This window comes from Heterocephalus glaber, unplaced genomic scaffold, assembly GCF_053883595.1.
Source record: "Heterocephalus glaber isolate CG9 unplaced genomic scaffold, H.glaber_assembly_v1.0 deba00001606, whole genome shotgun sequence".
In the NCBI taxonomy this organism is placed as follows: domain Eukaryota; kingdom Metazoa; phylum Chordata; class Mammalia; order Rodentia; family Bathyergidae; genus Heterocephalus; species Heterocephalus glaber.
Genome location: NW_028258377.1, coordinates 38,111,632 through 38,127,781, shown reverse-complemented (window position 1 = coordinate 38,127,781; position 16,150 = coordinate 38,111,632). Strand labels below are relative to the sequence as shown.

Genomic DNA, 16,150 nt, shown 5'->3' with positions numbered 1-16,150 from the left:
AGGCTGTAGGACGTCACAGAGTGCCACGGCTCTGCCTGTGCCAGGCTTTGGTGCATCCTGGGGCGCGGGGGTCCTCACTGTCCATGCCAGGTGAAGGCGGATGGGTTGCTGGGAAGGCACAGTCTGGGGCCAGGGGCTCTCTTTCATTCCAAGGCCAGTTTAAGGCACCAGGTGACCGCTGAAGGCCAGAGAGTCTGCAGAGAGCAGTGCTGGAGGATATGGACTCTGCCAACCCCTGGATTTGTGTCTCAGGTTGTGTGAACCTGGGTCAAGAGGCCGTCATCTGAGAAGTGGGGACAAGAGCACATCCCACGCTGGCTTGTTACGGAGAAGAACTATGGGAGGGTCACCAAAGGCTCTGCACTTAGTTTGGCACTGAGGTCATGAGACGTTATCCGCTGTCACTGTAACCACATTGGCTGAAGAGTCACAAACGGAGAAGCCACAAACCGAGACAACTCCGCGGTGGGAGAGGGGTGGGAGGAGGGTCTGCTGTCTCTTGTTCTCTTCCTCCCTCACCTTCTCACTGGAGAAAGCCAGGGGGCCCAGATGCCTTCCTTTGTGCTTGTTTGTATTTCTAGATTTTCTTCCCATTTGGGGTCAATTGATTCCCATCAGAAACAAATCCCTGTTACCATTTCCTCCTGCATGTTTATGTAGAAAAAGTCAGTTGCTATGTTCAGTATCATCAAATCTATGTGCTCCCTAGGAGTCGCTCCTCTCCCCTCACCGGGTTAGCCTCTCTCTTCTGCCTGGCCGGAGATTGATTCCTGGGAGTTTGGGCCACCGGTTGGCACACCCAGTTCTCAAGTCTGCACGGCTGTGCAGGGCTGAACGTGGGGTCTCGCCCTGCTGCAAAGCCACCCCTGGGCTTTTCTTCCTGCTAGGCCTGAAAAGGCTCAATTTTGGGAAAGGAAGACAATAGTCTTGCCCAAGTCTAGCCTCTGACTCCTCAAAGGGGAAAACCTGATCCTGCCAAATGCGCCAGAAGTAGGGACACAAACAGGCCTGGCGATGGCAGTGTGGAGGTGACCGGTGACGGAAGTGGCTAGCAGAGGCCTGAGGTGGCCCAGCCCGGAGGGACCCTTGGACGCAGACACTGGGAAGCTGGGGTACTCGCCAGCAGATGCGGTGTCAGTAGGACGCTCTCCTAGGAAATGACGGTCAGCAATGGAACTCTGAGAACGTGACACCCGGGCAGGTTCTGAAGGTCAGGCCAGGGAAGCCAGCTGGGCAGTGACAGCTCATCCTCCATGGTCCTCACAACCTTCCGCACAGACCTTGCTGGGGCCTAGAGCTCCCTGCGCAGCCTGCAGCCCTGGGCCAGGGGTCCGCAGCTAGATAGCGCATCTAGTACCATCAGGCTGGGGAAACCATCAGTGGGTCCTGCTGAGGCCACTTCCTCAGGCTCTGGCCTCCTGTCCCATCCTTAGGGTTCACTGTGGGCTCGCAGGCTCCCAGCTTCCCCACACTGGCAACTGCCATGTGTCTTGAAGTCAACCAGAGGGCAGGGTGTGGATGCCCCAAGTCTCCAGGATCTGGGCTCCAAAGGACGGATGAGGTCAGAGCCCTCCCTCCTTTCCTAGCATTACTGACACACCCTGTGCCGGACACTGGGCAGCTGGCTAAAGACAGAAGGGTGCTTCAGGTGCTGGGCATCGTGGGTGCCCGTAGAAGGAGGGCTAAGGAGGCCAGGGTGAGGGAAGCCCGTCACGGCAGATGTAAAATGCCACAGAGTTATAGGAGAAGGAGCCAGAAGGAAGCCAGGCAGCAGGAATGGGGTGCACAGAGGAAAGCAGCGCAGTGTGGCGGGAGGGCATCACTAGGGGGCAGTGTGGAAGGAGGGGCCGTAGAGGGTTGCAGAGGCAGCTCACCCCCCACCCCCACCCCAGGGTCTGCAGCTCACTGATGCAACTTCCGGTCTCATTCCCCTCGCTCCCCGTTCTCCCTCCCTCCCTCCCTCCTCTCTCTCTCACAGCCACACTCATGCTAGGCAAGTGCTGTGCTACTGAGCCACATACATCCCCAGTTGTCGTTAGAATGTTTACACTTTGAGACAGAGTCTTGCTAAAGTCCCTGGCCTAACCCTGAACTTGCAAGTCTTCTGCCCCAGCCTCCTGTGGGCGGGAGCGCCTGGGATCACAGGGGTGCGCCTCCATGCCTATGGTAGCTGTCCTCTCCTTTCCTGAGGCCCTCTCAGTGCTGGGGTCCTGAGTGAATGGAGGGGTGCCCAGAAGAGGATCTTCAATCCTCTGTCCCAGGACCAGTTGTGCTGAAAATGAGTCACGAGAGAGGACCTTGCCTACACTCAAACCACGAGGTTATCTGCTCAGTGTTACTGAGCTGCTCTAGTTCTCTCGGCACTGGAAGAAAGCTGCCTTGGCTTGGGGGCGCCATGTCTGTGACTGTGGGCTCCGAGATGTCCTTCAGTGCCTCAAGTTCAGCCTCCTTCACCGAGAAGCCTTTTGGTGCTCCTCTCTAGCAGAAGTGCCCTCAGGTGTCTCCCTGCCCTGCCCTTACTTCCTGCCTGAGTTCCACAGAGCTGGTGGCCTGGGAGAGAAACTCCTTCCTTGCCCTCTTCCAGCCCCAGAGGCAACTTTTCCTCCCAAGGCAGGACTTGGTTTCCAGGCAGGACGGCTGTCTTCCTGGGGAGAGTCCACCACGTGCCAGCTTTAGTTTTTTCCCCCTAGTGTTAGGGATGGAACCTGGGGCCTTGTGCATGCTGGGCACACCTCTCCCACTAAGCTGTGCCCCTAGCCCTGCGGTCTGAGGTTCTCCCATGATGCCTCTGGTTTCACTGTGGGGTCAGACACAGTGGCTCACCCACCTGGAGCACTGGACACTTGGGAACCTTCCACACCTGGCCTCTACTCAGAAAGCACTGATGAGCATAAGGAAAGAGAAATAAACAATCCCTCCATCATCTGTCTCCCAGAGTTGGCAGCCGTCAACACACTGCTGGGCAGAGGTGTCACGCGCCTCTTAGTGCAAGGAGTTCACTGACTGGCTGCATGCAGGCTCTGAGGCCCGGCCCAGCAACTTCAGATCTTCTTGCCAGTCTCAAGTTGCACTCAGTTTGGGCCGGAGAGGATCAGCATCCAGTGTCAAGCCTTTCTCGTCTTTACAGGGTCCTCCCTGCCCACCCAGGTGCTCACACAGGCGACTGAAGAGGCAGGGGTGGAGGGAGAAGCTGCAGTAGCAGCTTGCTCCCACCCGGGCTTTGCATTGTCAACCCCTCCCTCTACCTGCAGTGCTTGTGCCGCATCTCCACAGAGTTCACATCCTCACTTCGCCTCGGCTGTGCTTTGTCACCTGCTCTGTACTAGAAACCCCCAGCTCCACGGCCCTCTGCCTTGGCCCTGTTGGGAGAGACTAGTTCTGGGAGGGCAGGTCTGGGCCCTCTGGCTGAGGGTGGCGTCCAGTCTTTGCCTGGGCTTCAGTGCATTTGGCTTGTGCAGGAGGAGGGTCCTTGGGTGGTAGGTGGCAGAGGCTTAGGGGCCACAGTGCCTCTCCCTGGCACCCTGCAGGTACTGACCAAGGTGGGAGACCCTTGCAGTGGATCCCTGAACCAGTGCCCAGTTCCCACTGCAGGGGCCTCTCTGGCCCAGCCTGGGGTGAGGGACTAGGAATGCAGCTCAGTGTCCACACCGATGGATTCAGAGAGAAGGCAGATCATTCTTCATAATGATCTGAAGTCTACGCCTTGAGTAAGGCTCACCAGGGCCTTCCATGGAAGAGCAGGGTTGACACAATTTGCACTGCAGAGGTTTCTACTGTGGTACCTCAGTACTTAGTTCTGAGGTGCGTTGAGTACCCAAACCAACAAGTACCAAACAAATTATTTTGGCTGGAAAGGGCAGCAAATCACCTGGCAACTGAAAGTGGTGAGGCACCCTTGCATGCTGAGCAAAGGACAGGTACTAGGGCAGAATTTTCACTTCAAAATGAATCGAGGACAAAATTCGCCAAGTTTCAAAGCAGGTGAGGACCCTGTTCAGAGAGTCACTTAAGTGGTTCCTGTGTGTGTTGGTGGTTTCCAGTTTCCAGGTAAAGGGAACCTGCATTGCCAAAATAAAGAGATGTTTTTCTTTTGCCTTTCTGGGGACCTGGGCTATGTCTGGGCTCAGGCACAGGCTTGGATTCCCCCAAACATCCCACCCGGAGGATCTAGGGGGCAAGCGGCGCTTGGGGAGATGACCCCAGGAGGTGCTGGGAGCACAGGAAGAGGGACGGGAAGGGAGAGTCCACACAGGGCACGTTATGAGCAGTCTCCACCGGTGACCAGGGCACACTGGGAGCTCAGAAAGCATCCAGGACACATCTTAGAAGTGCGCCACTGCGAGAGGAGGGAGCTGGGGTGTTTTTTACCCACTTCCATCCCTATGGGTTGAGGGCTGCTGTGGGGAGGGGCTGGCTGACTCCAGCTCGTGCCTCTGAGCCCCTCATGGGAGGACTGAGCATATACCCAAGGCCAGGAATAAGGCGCAGGCGCCTGAGACAGGTTGGTGCTGGTGAAGGACACGGGGAATTGTCTACCTGAGCTGCACGTGACCTCTGGGGTAGATGACGGCACTCGGATGAGGCACTACTGGTGTCTGCACCCCACATCTGTTCAATGGGACTTCAGGCTCTGGGCAGGCAGGGATGGGAAGGGCCAGTTCCCCGTGAGGCAGGGCACAGTTCGATGCTTGCTGACTGAGCTAATTAGTGACCAAAGCTGGGGACCGGGGAAGGCTGTCTCAAAAGGCAGCAAGGGAGACAGGGCCCTGTAACGTCCTTGGTCCTTGCCTGCGGCTTGGGGAGAGACAGACCTCTTCTGGTAGCTATGGCTACCTGACACCATCACCACTGAAGACAACCGTCACAAAGCTGGGCCAAGCACTGCCAGGGGGTCAGGAGACCATCTGACCTCGGCTCTGATGAGCTTCCACGGCCCTCATTACCTCCCAGGGTCAAGACACAAAAGGAAATATGGGAGGACACTGCAAGCCCCTGTGGGCAGCCAGGCCTGAGGTCTCCCCTGGAGGAGAGGGCTCTGAGTGAGAGGAGGTGTAGCTCATCTCTCTTTGTGCCCTTGGCTGTGGGACGTGGGACAGGGTGACAACAAACAGTGTTTATGGATCCACAGGAGAGGGAAGACGGCTTGGGTTTTCTCCAGCCCTTCCCACTGCTCAGGGCCATGCCTACTCCGGGCCCTCTCAGGGCGGGAGGCCGGGAACCCTTACCAGCCTCACCGCCACTGCCCAGCTGGCCTGGGTGCCCTCCAAGCAGTGGGACCTGCCTGGCTCTGGCCTCGGGTTCCTGCCAGCACATGTGTGGGGCTCCTGCTCCCTGACCAGGCCTGCTTTGGCAGATAAAATATTGATCGGCCTGCTGAGAAGCCCCGAGTGTGATCCTATTTTCATGTCAGAACTTGGTAATGAACTACATTTTTCAAGCCCGTTCTCCATGAGAAAGGTCAGTCGCGGATCCGGCTAAGTTGTTATGACACCTCATTAATCTAGTTCCCTCAATAACTGTCCCTCTTTGAAGATTCTAATGCTCTCCCATGCCGGCCTCAGTCCCTCCACGCCTAGGGACACGGCCGTGGCGAACATGCAGGCGCAGCTGCACTTAATTTCTGAGCCAAGGGAGACAGGAAGCCGGGAGCTGCCTTGAATGCAGTGTCCATCAAAGGAACTCTTTCTGTTGCAAAACAAAGGGGAGTGAGGAGACGCTGGGATGCTCATCAGCTGCACACACCCTAGCCAGATCACGCCTCAAAGGGGCATCGTCCTTCTCCACAGGCGAGGGCCAGGCCGGGGGACTCCAGGGTCAGGGAAGCCGTGTGAAGTCCTGCGTGGACAGGACGACGCACAGTGGGAGCCTAGCTCTAAGCCAGAGTGAGACAGGCCCGTGTGGTGACAGGGCCAAAAGGGGGCGTCTCTTGATGCCTCCTCTTTCCTCTCAGCCACGGCTTTACCAAGCCCTTCAGCCTCCCTCCCCGATTCCCCTCACTGCTTCCTCAGCCCATGGTACTCCTCCATCCCCTCGTGCACACGGTGTGCAGGAAGTGGCTGTGGACGGCTGTGCGGCGAGGTCACTGCGGTGGTGGGGCGGGGGGGCTTGGAGAGTAGCTGCAGCCTGAGCTGATGAGAGGACAACCCCAGCCACCCCGGGCCACAGGGCGAGCGGTCCAGTCCACGTGGCCTTGCTCACAGATGCTCCACTCTCCCTGGGTTTGCCAAGGGATGGGAGCCCCAGCTTCTTAGTGCAGTGATGGCCCTACGGAGTCAATTCTGGCCTGCCCAGCCGGGACGATGGGAAAGTGGTCAGCCACAGAGGGGCTTGGACACCAGGTCTGTCACACAGGAGAGTCTCCCTCCAGCTGTCTCTGGTGGGCACAAGGCGACTCCCTGGGGAGCACCTCCAGTCTTGCTGTGGCTGTCCAGGACAGCTCCAAACAGCTCAGCAAAGAGGCCAGGCTGCGGATGTGTGCCCGACACATCAGCCCACCTGGGAACACCCAAGGGTGCATTCAGCCACATCCCAGCTCAGGAAAGGCCTGATCCTCTGCCTGGGCTTTGCTCAGTAAGGACAAAGCTGCTCCCGGGGAGCTTCCGCCTGGGGTGAGCTTTACACAGAGGCAGAAGGTGAGGACAGAGCAGCTTTGGGGAACGGCCTTCTGGAGACACAGCACCTATGGCAGCAATCCCTTTCAGGGCCAGGGTGGGCGGGGCCAGGGTGGGCGGGGCCAGGGTGAGGGGAGGGAAGGAAGGGCTGAGGATGGTGCTGGTGGGAGGGCCATGCTCCCAGGGGCCACCAAGGGGTGTGGACGACTCTTCTAAGCGACACACAGATCAGCCCTTCAGAAACCACACAGTAGCCAGCCGTGCACTCAGGCCACATGCACAGAACTATGGCCTTCTATAACCTAGACTCCTTGCAGGGGGGCTGGGACCAGAGCTCAGTGCCTCAGGACCACACCTGGGAGGAGCTCGAGAGGGTGCAGGGAGAGAAGGATGTGCCCCTCTGCTAGGCCGTCCTTGGTCTGCTCATGGGCAGGTGTCTCCTTCCCCCAAACATTAGAGCCCGGTTTCCACATTCCCCAGCTAGCCTGATAAGTAACGTCACATGCTGCCCTGACAAAGCTTCGATCTTTACCACTGAAGCAAGAACGGTGTAATCGTCTGGCACCAGCGTTACAGCTGAACGTGCTTGCGTGACTTGGGTCGGTTTCGATGTGTCATTCTGAGGTCTATTTTGAAACCGCTAAGCTGTGCAAAGAGCAAGAAGCATTTTATTCTCAGATCTAATTTATGAGTCGCCGTAACTTTGCTGAAGTTTAGCTTAAGAGGAACAGATGTTTAACTTGATGTAAATTCATGCACACTAACAATCTTTCGGCTGCCATTTCTGGGAAAATTCAATTAACAATAAACACCAAAGCCAATGGGCTTATCTTCTGGATTCATTTTCGCTAACACCATGCAGTTAGTTCCACTGATGGTGTTGACTGAGCCACACAATTCTGGGAGTCCCAGGGACGGTGAGACACCCACGACGCAGCCTTCCCACAGTCCCTGAACTGCAAGTCGTGCTGTCTGCTGACCCCAGCTGGCCAGGCCTGGGACTGCAGAGTGAACTGGTCACTGTTCCCTGGGCTCACGCACCCCGTGGAGGGGTCTAGCTGGAGCCACCGGGCCTCCAGCCTTTAAGGTTCTCCCAGACTGGCTCCTTCCACATCCCCCTACCCGGCAGCAAGCTGCCTACAGAGGGCATCCCCAAGTGTCCCCTCGTCTTTTGCTCAAAGTGGACTTTGCTGCCAAGGCCGGGTCCATGGAGCCACTGCCCCTCCAGCCACAAGGCTTTGCAGAGCTTGTCTGTCCTGTTTCCCCCAGACTCTACCTCCCGAGGCCAGGACTGTGCCCCGTCTTTGCAGCTCTCTGGTGAGTATCACCACTGTCTTAGAACACAAGCCTCAGAGTCCCATGGTGGCCACAGGTCCACCAGGTATCACTGCCCGCCCACAAGGCTGGAGGGGCTCGGCCTGCCTGTTCCACCCTCAGTGCTCTGTCCAGGCCACCTCCTCACTCACCAGTGCCAACACCAGCACGAGCAAGGAGGATGTGCTCATTAAACGAGAGGACTGCGGTGCAGGCTGCAGGGCCGACTAGCAGCAGAAGCAGGATTAGAACCCTGGTCTCCTGACCTCATTCCATGCTCTTTTAACCCCATAACCCATAACCCCATAACACAGAGGCCTCACAAGACCGGAAGAGGGACCCGTTCACTCTTTCCCTAGAGGAACCCCAGGTCAGGTCTGGCTGGGAAAGGGCCAAAGCTTGTAGGGGAGCTGACAGGTCTAGGTGAAGTAGGTAGTGAAGAACCTTTGGTAGGGTCTTCAGGTTTGGTTTGTTTCAGAATCACGCGAACTCCCTTTAAAAATGCCAAGTTTGAGTCAGGAGTGGTGGTGCTCCTAGGGGGACTGAGGCAACAAGGTCACAAGTTCAAGGCCAGCTGGGGCAATCTGGCCAGAGCCTGTCTCAAAATAAAATTAAAACAGAGCTGGGGATGTGGCTCAGTTGCAGAGTGCTTTGAGGCCCTGGATTCAATTGCCAGTCACACACACACACACACACACACGCACACACACACACACTCTCTGGGTCTTACCTCCAAGTGGCTTTGGGATAAGGCTCAGAACGCTGTATATGCAGTCCCTGGTGGTCATGTACAAAGACAGTCCACAGACCGCCCACTGACCACACTTACAAACAGCCTTTTACCAAACATACTTATCTGGCCCCAACAGGGTGCACATGGCTTGGGAACAGCCTCGCTCCCAGGAGGGCTCTGGAAGGGGACACTCATCAGGTATTAAGTGAGGAAGAGAACCCAGGCTCACAGAGCCGAGAGCTCTGCCAGATGTTCCAGCCCTTGGTCCCGGGACAGCAGGAAGGTGACCGTCCCTTTAACTGGCCAGCATAAGGTGCAGCAGAGGAGGATGTGGACAGAAGACTGGATTCTGGTTTTCCATGTGGACCCGTGAGTTGTTCATGGGTGTGGCCGGCTTTGTGGTTGAAAGGGTTGGTTCCTTCAAAGGCCGTGTGCTGGCACTCGGCCACGCCACGCTCCTGGGCCAGGTTTGGGACAGGTGGGCACTTTGGCAGCCAAGGACAGCTCAAAGCATCCTCGTAGACATGGCTGAGTCCTACTGGATGGAGCTCCCTCGCCTCCCAGGACTCCAAAGGGGCAGCATCAGGCTGGCCAGCTGTCCTCACTCAGTCTCTATCTGCTCTTTTCCCTGAGGGTCCACATGCAAGATCCCAGCTGCTTTTGAATTCTCTGGGTTGAAGGTACAAGGCCCACTTTGGGAGCACCGAGTCTGCACATCAAAGGCTCCACGGGAACTTCAGCCCAGGCCCAACACTCACACAGCCTGCGGACCCCCTGCCTCATTCCCCAGCTGCTCTGGATGGCAGCAGATCAAGCGCGCTCCAGGGTCGGTGGAAAGAGCCACCTTCGCTCGTAGCTGAATCTGCGGAAAAAACCTCATGTCAATTTTCACCCCAGCTTCAGGTAATTTAAATGAACAAAACCACCCAGACCTTTGTTAGATAAATGATACATTTGCTCACGAATGTCTGGTTCAATTGATGTTGCTATACAATCTCCTGTTTGACATTTACAATCCTCTCTTTTATTCCTATTAGAGAAAGCAAAATTGGTTGGATTCCTGGGAGAGGGATTCATATATACTTTTTATGGCTGACTGGCAAATCTATCAGGTGGCCCCAGAGTGAAAAGAGTAATGTTTGAAAACTTGAATAAATGCCTCCTGGCATTAAGAACTTTGTTTTTTATTGTTGTGTTGGTAGAAAACACCCACACAACCAGGCTCCTTGATAAATCACGGACCCCTTTTGGAAGATGGACACTAGGGCCTTACAGACTCAGGTCTCACACGGTGCTGTCCAGAAGCCTGGCCCTCACACACACCCAGGGGAGAAGCGCAGAGCTTGCACAGGGTGTGGCCACCGGATGGGGAATTCAGAGGGCACGAGGAACCGGAGTGGACAGCCCCACCTCCCACTCCCTTCTCTTGATTTGTTCCTGAGACTTCCGTGGGGGACTCCATCCCCAACATCTGACCAAGGGGAAAGAGTCTTGCTGTTGAGAGGCAATACCTTGGCTACTTGGGTGCCAGCGATGACTTGAAATGCAGCTGATTTAAGCTACGGTGGCCTTTCTGTGGCCACCAGGCTGAGTGGTAGGACACATCCCCGAGGACACGGCAAGGCCTGAGGTGGTCACTATCGAGAGCGAGGCTCGGGAGTTGGTCCAAGTGAACACACCACTCACCGACACACTGTGTGAGTGGGCCCTGAAGGGCAGTGTGGTCCCCAGGATGCACTGCAGGTTCTCTGGGGTATTTTTGGTGGTCACAGCAACTGGAGGGGCCTTAGTGGCACTTAGCAGCCAGGTATCAGGGGTCATGCCGCTGGTGGCACTGTCCTGCTCAACAAACCCTTGCTTGCCTGATACCTCACTGGAGTTTTTAAATGTTCTAGTTACATGCATACAGGAAGGCTATTGATTTCTGAGTCATGACCTTGTATCCAGCTACACCACTGAATTTGGTTATTAAGTCTTCTATGTAGAGTAGCATGTCTTCTGCAAATAATGATCATTTAACTTCTTCCTTTCCTATCCTTATTCCTTTTATTTCTTTCTCTTGTCTAATTGCTGTGGCTAGCGTTTCCAGAACTATATTGAACAGGAGTGGTAAACAGTGGACACCCTTGTCTTGTTCCCGATTTTAGAATGAAAAGTTTTTGTCCATTTAGTATAATGTTGGTGGTAGGTTTGTCATAGATGGCATACATCAAATTGATATAAAGACCATCTCTACCAATCTTCTGTAGAGTTTTTAATCATGAATGGGTGGCTGTTGGACTTGGTTAAACACTTTTTCTGCATCCATTGAGATGATCATATGGTTTTTGTCCTTGGCTCTGTTAATATCGTGTATTACATTGATTGATTTGTGTATGTTGAACCATCCCTGCATCCCTGTAATGAATCCAACTTGGTCATGGTGTATAACTTTCTTGATGATTTGCTGCATTCTGTTTGCCAGTATCTTATTGAAGATTTATGAGTCTACATTCATTTAGGGAGATTGGCCTGTACTTCTCTTTTTTGGTTGGATCCTTCTCTGGTTTTGGTAGCAGGGTAATGCTTGCTTCTTTCAATTTCATTAAACAGTTTGAGAAGTAGTGGCATTAGGTCTTCTCTAGATTTCTTGTAGAATTCAGCAGTGAATCTGTCAGGGGCTGGGCTTTTTTTGGGGTAGATTTTCAATTACACCTTCTATTTCATGGGCTGATATGAATTTATTTAGAATTTTTATATCTTCTTGATTCAGCTTTGGTAATTCATATGTATCTAGGAATCTATTTCTTCTCTGTTTTTCATCTTATTATTAGAACACAGGCTCTTGAAGTAGGTATTGATCTTCTGGATTTCTGTAGGATCCGTTGTGATTTAACTCTTTTCATTCCTAGTTGCGTGGATTTGAGTCTTTTCTTTCCTCTTTTGGATAAGGTTGGCTAAGGATTTGTCAATTTTATTTAATCTTTCAAAGAACCATTTTAGAGAATCACTCCTCCAGAAGCAAAGACCTCTGAGGACTCACACTGCCAGCACGTTCCAGCTGTAACAGGTCCTACAGGCACAGGAATCCACGCTCGCGTGCCAGCGTCAGATCACGAGTGTAGCTGGTGCCCGAACACTTACACACGGCAAGCCATGTTCCACGCACTCACTTTTATTGCACCATATTTCTCCTTTTGTGTTGCTGTTTTTTTAATGAAATACATATTCACTCAAGATAATAAAGGGGGAGGTAACTTTAGGTCTGATAGGATTAAAGACGTGATTCGTATGCACAGCCTGAATCTGGCCTTGCTGCTTTTCCTGCTCTGGGGAACTGGTGTAGCATGGTGGGGAGCAGTGCGCAGGTGGTGAGGTGCGAGTGTGCACCTGCAGTGCGAGTGCACGTACTCTCTGTCCCCGTGCATGTGCTATGGACACCTGCGTGGGAGCTCAACCTGTGCAGACGAAATGCAGGAAGGCAGAGCATGTGGAGCCGCAGCCTTGGCCATGGAATAGGTGCGGCCTCTCGGAAGGTGGCAGGCAGCAGCCCCTGTGGGAAAGGGCTGGAGCAAGGGCCTGTGAGGAGCAGAGGCCCCTGGTAGGCCCCGCAGCGCCTGGCCTCCTCCCCCATCCTGCAGCTGCCACACCAGAGCACTTTCCTGTCTGTTCTTCCGGGACTCTTCCAGCCAGGCACACACTGGGGCTCTCAGGAGAGGAGACGGGGGCGCAGCAGAGCTCTGGCCGGTGTCTCATGCGCCGGGTGTGGCCTGCGGTCTTTCATCCGGGTGTCCCGAGGCTGTTTGCTCAGACACAGTAACTGTCAGGTTCTGAGCCAAGCCAGGCAACCAACAGATTTTCTACACAAGGAAGGTTTGAGGAGAGCACAGACGGCAAACTGATGCCAGAAAGGAGCTCCCCAAGGCCACCACCTCCACACTCCGCTTGCACAAGCTTGGCCAGGCTCGGGCGCATTTGCTGTAGACGAAGGGTGTCAGACGGAGACTACTTCTGGGTGGTCAATGAAGCCAGCCTTGCTATAAGCCAGAGACCCTTGCCCTTAGGTAGACTCTCAGATGGCACTTGAGTGAACTGCCCAAACACAGGGCTTTAGACCTGAGAGCACTCGGGAATCTCCCGAGCTTTGAAAATTTATTCTAACCTCTCCAACTTGGAAAACTGAGAGTAAATCCTGGGTCAGAACAAAACAAAGCCCCACGCTAAGTCAGAATGAGGACGCCAGCACTCCAGGGAGAGTCCTGGCTTACACACAGAGCTAGAGCGTCAGGGAAGAGGGCGGGGAAGGCGTCCCTCCCTGTCACTGCTGGCCGGGCACTGCCCACAGGGAAGGGGCCGCGTGGAGGGAGGACCCGGGCCGCTGCTCCTGTGAGCACTCAGCCCTTCTCAGCAGCCCGGCATCTCATCTGTAGTGTTCCTTCCCAGACACGGCTGAAGCAGGAGCCTGGTGGGATTTCGGATGTGCTGACTCTTACTTTCCTGCACCTAGAAACCTCTTCTGCCCTCTCTTCGCTTTCCATATATTCCTAAGTTCTCTGAGGCCGGGAGTGAGGCCTCCTCACTGCCTTGTCCAGCGTGGAGCTCTGGATGTGCTGAGAGGACTCAGGACCCACGGGAGATGGCAGGGAGCGGTGGGCCCGGCGGCTCACAGCCTGCAGCCCTTCACCCCCGGAGCAGGGCAGAATTAGAGCGTTTGCCTTAGGATATGTTTACCTGTCTTTGTTGGGTTCGGCTTTGAAAGTGTGATTTAAATTTTCATAAAGAATTTTCATGTGGAAGGGCAAATGCTCTCTGGGAAATGGACTACCTTCCTCACCACTTCATGCTGCTGCTGGCCCCTAAAACACAGGAGCCATCGATTAAAGAAGCCAATCCCACACTCACATTGATTTTTATGTTTCCTATGAATGATGCTCTGCTTGATGAGTACAATATCTGGGTGAAATTCTGAAGAGTCGAGTGAGAAACTGTCTTTCAGTCCTTCTGGGGGCCTCTAGCCTCAGGGATGAGTGCAAAGGACACTGGGAAATGGTCCTGATCAGTGCAGATGTCGTCTCTCGCGGTCGCTCTCCCCCTGCCCCAGGGCGGTGCCAACAGCTCAGCCCCAGCCTACTCCTCCCACCCCGTTTGCCTCTTGGAGGCTCCTATACAGCCAGCTCACCCAGCTCGAAGTCTGCAGACCCCAAGAGCAGTGCTAAGGATTATAGTGTGACGTGGTCCAGACTCAGGCACTAATAGGAAACCAACACCCAGGAGCAGCAAGAGGCCTCCATATAGACCAGGGCCTTGAGATGGATCTGGCTCTCACCTGCCTGGCATCTGATGCCCCACATTCTCAGAGGCTTTTCTTTGAAGCCCAACCTTCCTGCTCTTGTAAAGAAGCTCCAAGAGACAAGAATAAAGCTGGGAAAAGGTCCAGGAGGCCGTGACGGGAGAGGGAGGATTTTCTATGGCATAAGGAAGACGCTGGACCTTGTGCAGATGTAGGGGCAAAGACTATCATCACGAATACTCTGGCAATCTTGCCTCTTCCTGCCACAGCCTTGGTTCAAGGATCCAGCCATCTGGGCTGACCACCTCATCTAGGGCCCAAGAAAACAGACGCCACAAAGATGGGGCTTTCCAAGCCCTTGAACTGACAGAAGAAACCTGTAGCCAAGCCCCAGGCAAGAGAGCTCTCAGGGAAACAAAAGCGATGCTCACGGAGGGAATTTCCACAGGAGGCAGTGGATGACCAAAGTCCTGGGCAGGGAATGCTGGGCCAGGGGGAGGGTGGTCTCTGAGAGGGATGGGAGAGAAAATCTAGAAAGATCCATGTTGTAGGGCCTACGGCCACAGAGCTTCCAGACAATAGCTGTTCTCAGGAAGGACAAATGAGCTGGATTCATGGCACCATGTCTAACCTTTGGACACTGGAAGCCAGGCCTCTGGGTACCCAGGCATTGCTTAGGGAGGAAGCTGAGAGCATTTGGGTGTCTCCACTAGTAATCGGTCTTGCCTCCATTCGAAGTGAACCCTTGCTTTGGGTGTACGGTCTAGAACTGGCTCAAGTTCTGAGCGGATAATGCAACAGAGATGATTACGTTCATGTAGTCAGGCGGTTGGTTCACGCTCAAGTGCAGCCCCACATCACAGTCAGCCAGAATCATTTTCTTCCACACTTCAACCCCACCCCCGCCATTTCCCCTCTTCCCAGAGTCTCCTTTAAGTGACACTGTTGGTTTCAGCCTTTCTGATTGGTCACACCTGTCTCTTTCAAAAGGCAACTGAGCAGTGGTTGTGCTTGGGTGGGGACTTGGATGGGGCCTGGTGCGGCCACTTCTGGGTGCTGACAAGGTTCTGTTTCTTGAGCTGGGTGCTGGTTACACAGATGTGTTCCCTGTTGGAACTCACTGAGCCATGCACTCATGACTTACGCATTCTTCTAGATGTGTTACACTTCAATGATGTGCTTATTCAAACAAGGTAACCTGGTGCTTCCCAATATCTGAAAGGTATCTATTGCTGAATCTTATTCTCAGCCAAGCCCGGGCCTGGGCACACTGTGAGGTACAGTGAAGGGCACAGTCACTGATGTGGAAGCAGGAGCAGCTTGCTGATGCCTAAGACGGCCTGGGGTCCACAAACCACACTGGACTCGGTCTCCCTGCCTCCAGTACCAAGGCCACCTACCTTCCTGGGAACAGTAGTGTTTAGACCTCTCAAGCCTGGGAGCCCCAGGGAGGAAGCTGCAGTGGGAACCTGTGAGCAGCTGCCGGGCAGCCCCAAGAGGCAGAGGATTCCAGCTGCCTAGGAGAGTCCTAATCCTGGCCTCCCGAGGAGGGTACAAAGGGAACTCAGTCCAGGAGCGAGGACAACACTGTGCAGGCCACTGTCCACACCAGCCCTGCCAGCGAGCCCCCTGAGCACGCCATACCCTTCCAGGTGTCGAGGCATGGCTGGCAGTGGGGTGGCTCATGGCTCAGAGGCACTGGCGAGGTGGCGGCTGAGTGCTCAGTCTGCTCCTGGTGAGGGTTTGCCATAGTCCTGGTATAAGGGGTGACCCCCTGGAGACCCTGAGCAAGTCTCCCTGTCTGCCTCCCTCTCCTGAGCTGAGTCCCTCAGGTTTCCAGGACTGAAACGAGGACTCAGGCTCAGCCTGCACTTGACCTCCTCCGCACTGGCTGTGTGGTCCTCCTGCCCAGCAGGCACCGCCATGGAGCTGGCTGCAGCCGCACCGCAGGTTTGGTCCTGCCTCGCCTGCCTGCAACTCAGCACTGGACAGTCCTGGCCTTGCTCCTCCGGGGCCTGCTCAGCAGGCTCTCCCCTGAAACGCCCTCCTGCCAGAGTCCTGACTTGTCCTTCTAGGACAAGCTTCTCCTGGTTTCAGGGCAATCGGGGTCCAGACGCTGCCCTTTACCATCAGTGTTCACTGCCCTGTGCTGCTAATGCCCTTTCTGATGTAAAGGGTGCCACCTGCCAAAAGGAGGGGGCCTATCTACCGACAGCAGGCCCC

General features: G+C 54.8%; 1 protein-coding gene across 2 annotated transcripts in view; it reads right to left on the bottom strand.

The window, feature by feature from the left end:
* Fstl4 (follistatin like 4) overlaps nucleotides 1-16,150 on the bottom strand; it is a 381,739-nt gene that overhangs the window by 110,185 nt on the left and 255,404 nt on the right. The window lies entirely within an intron of this gene.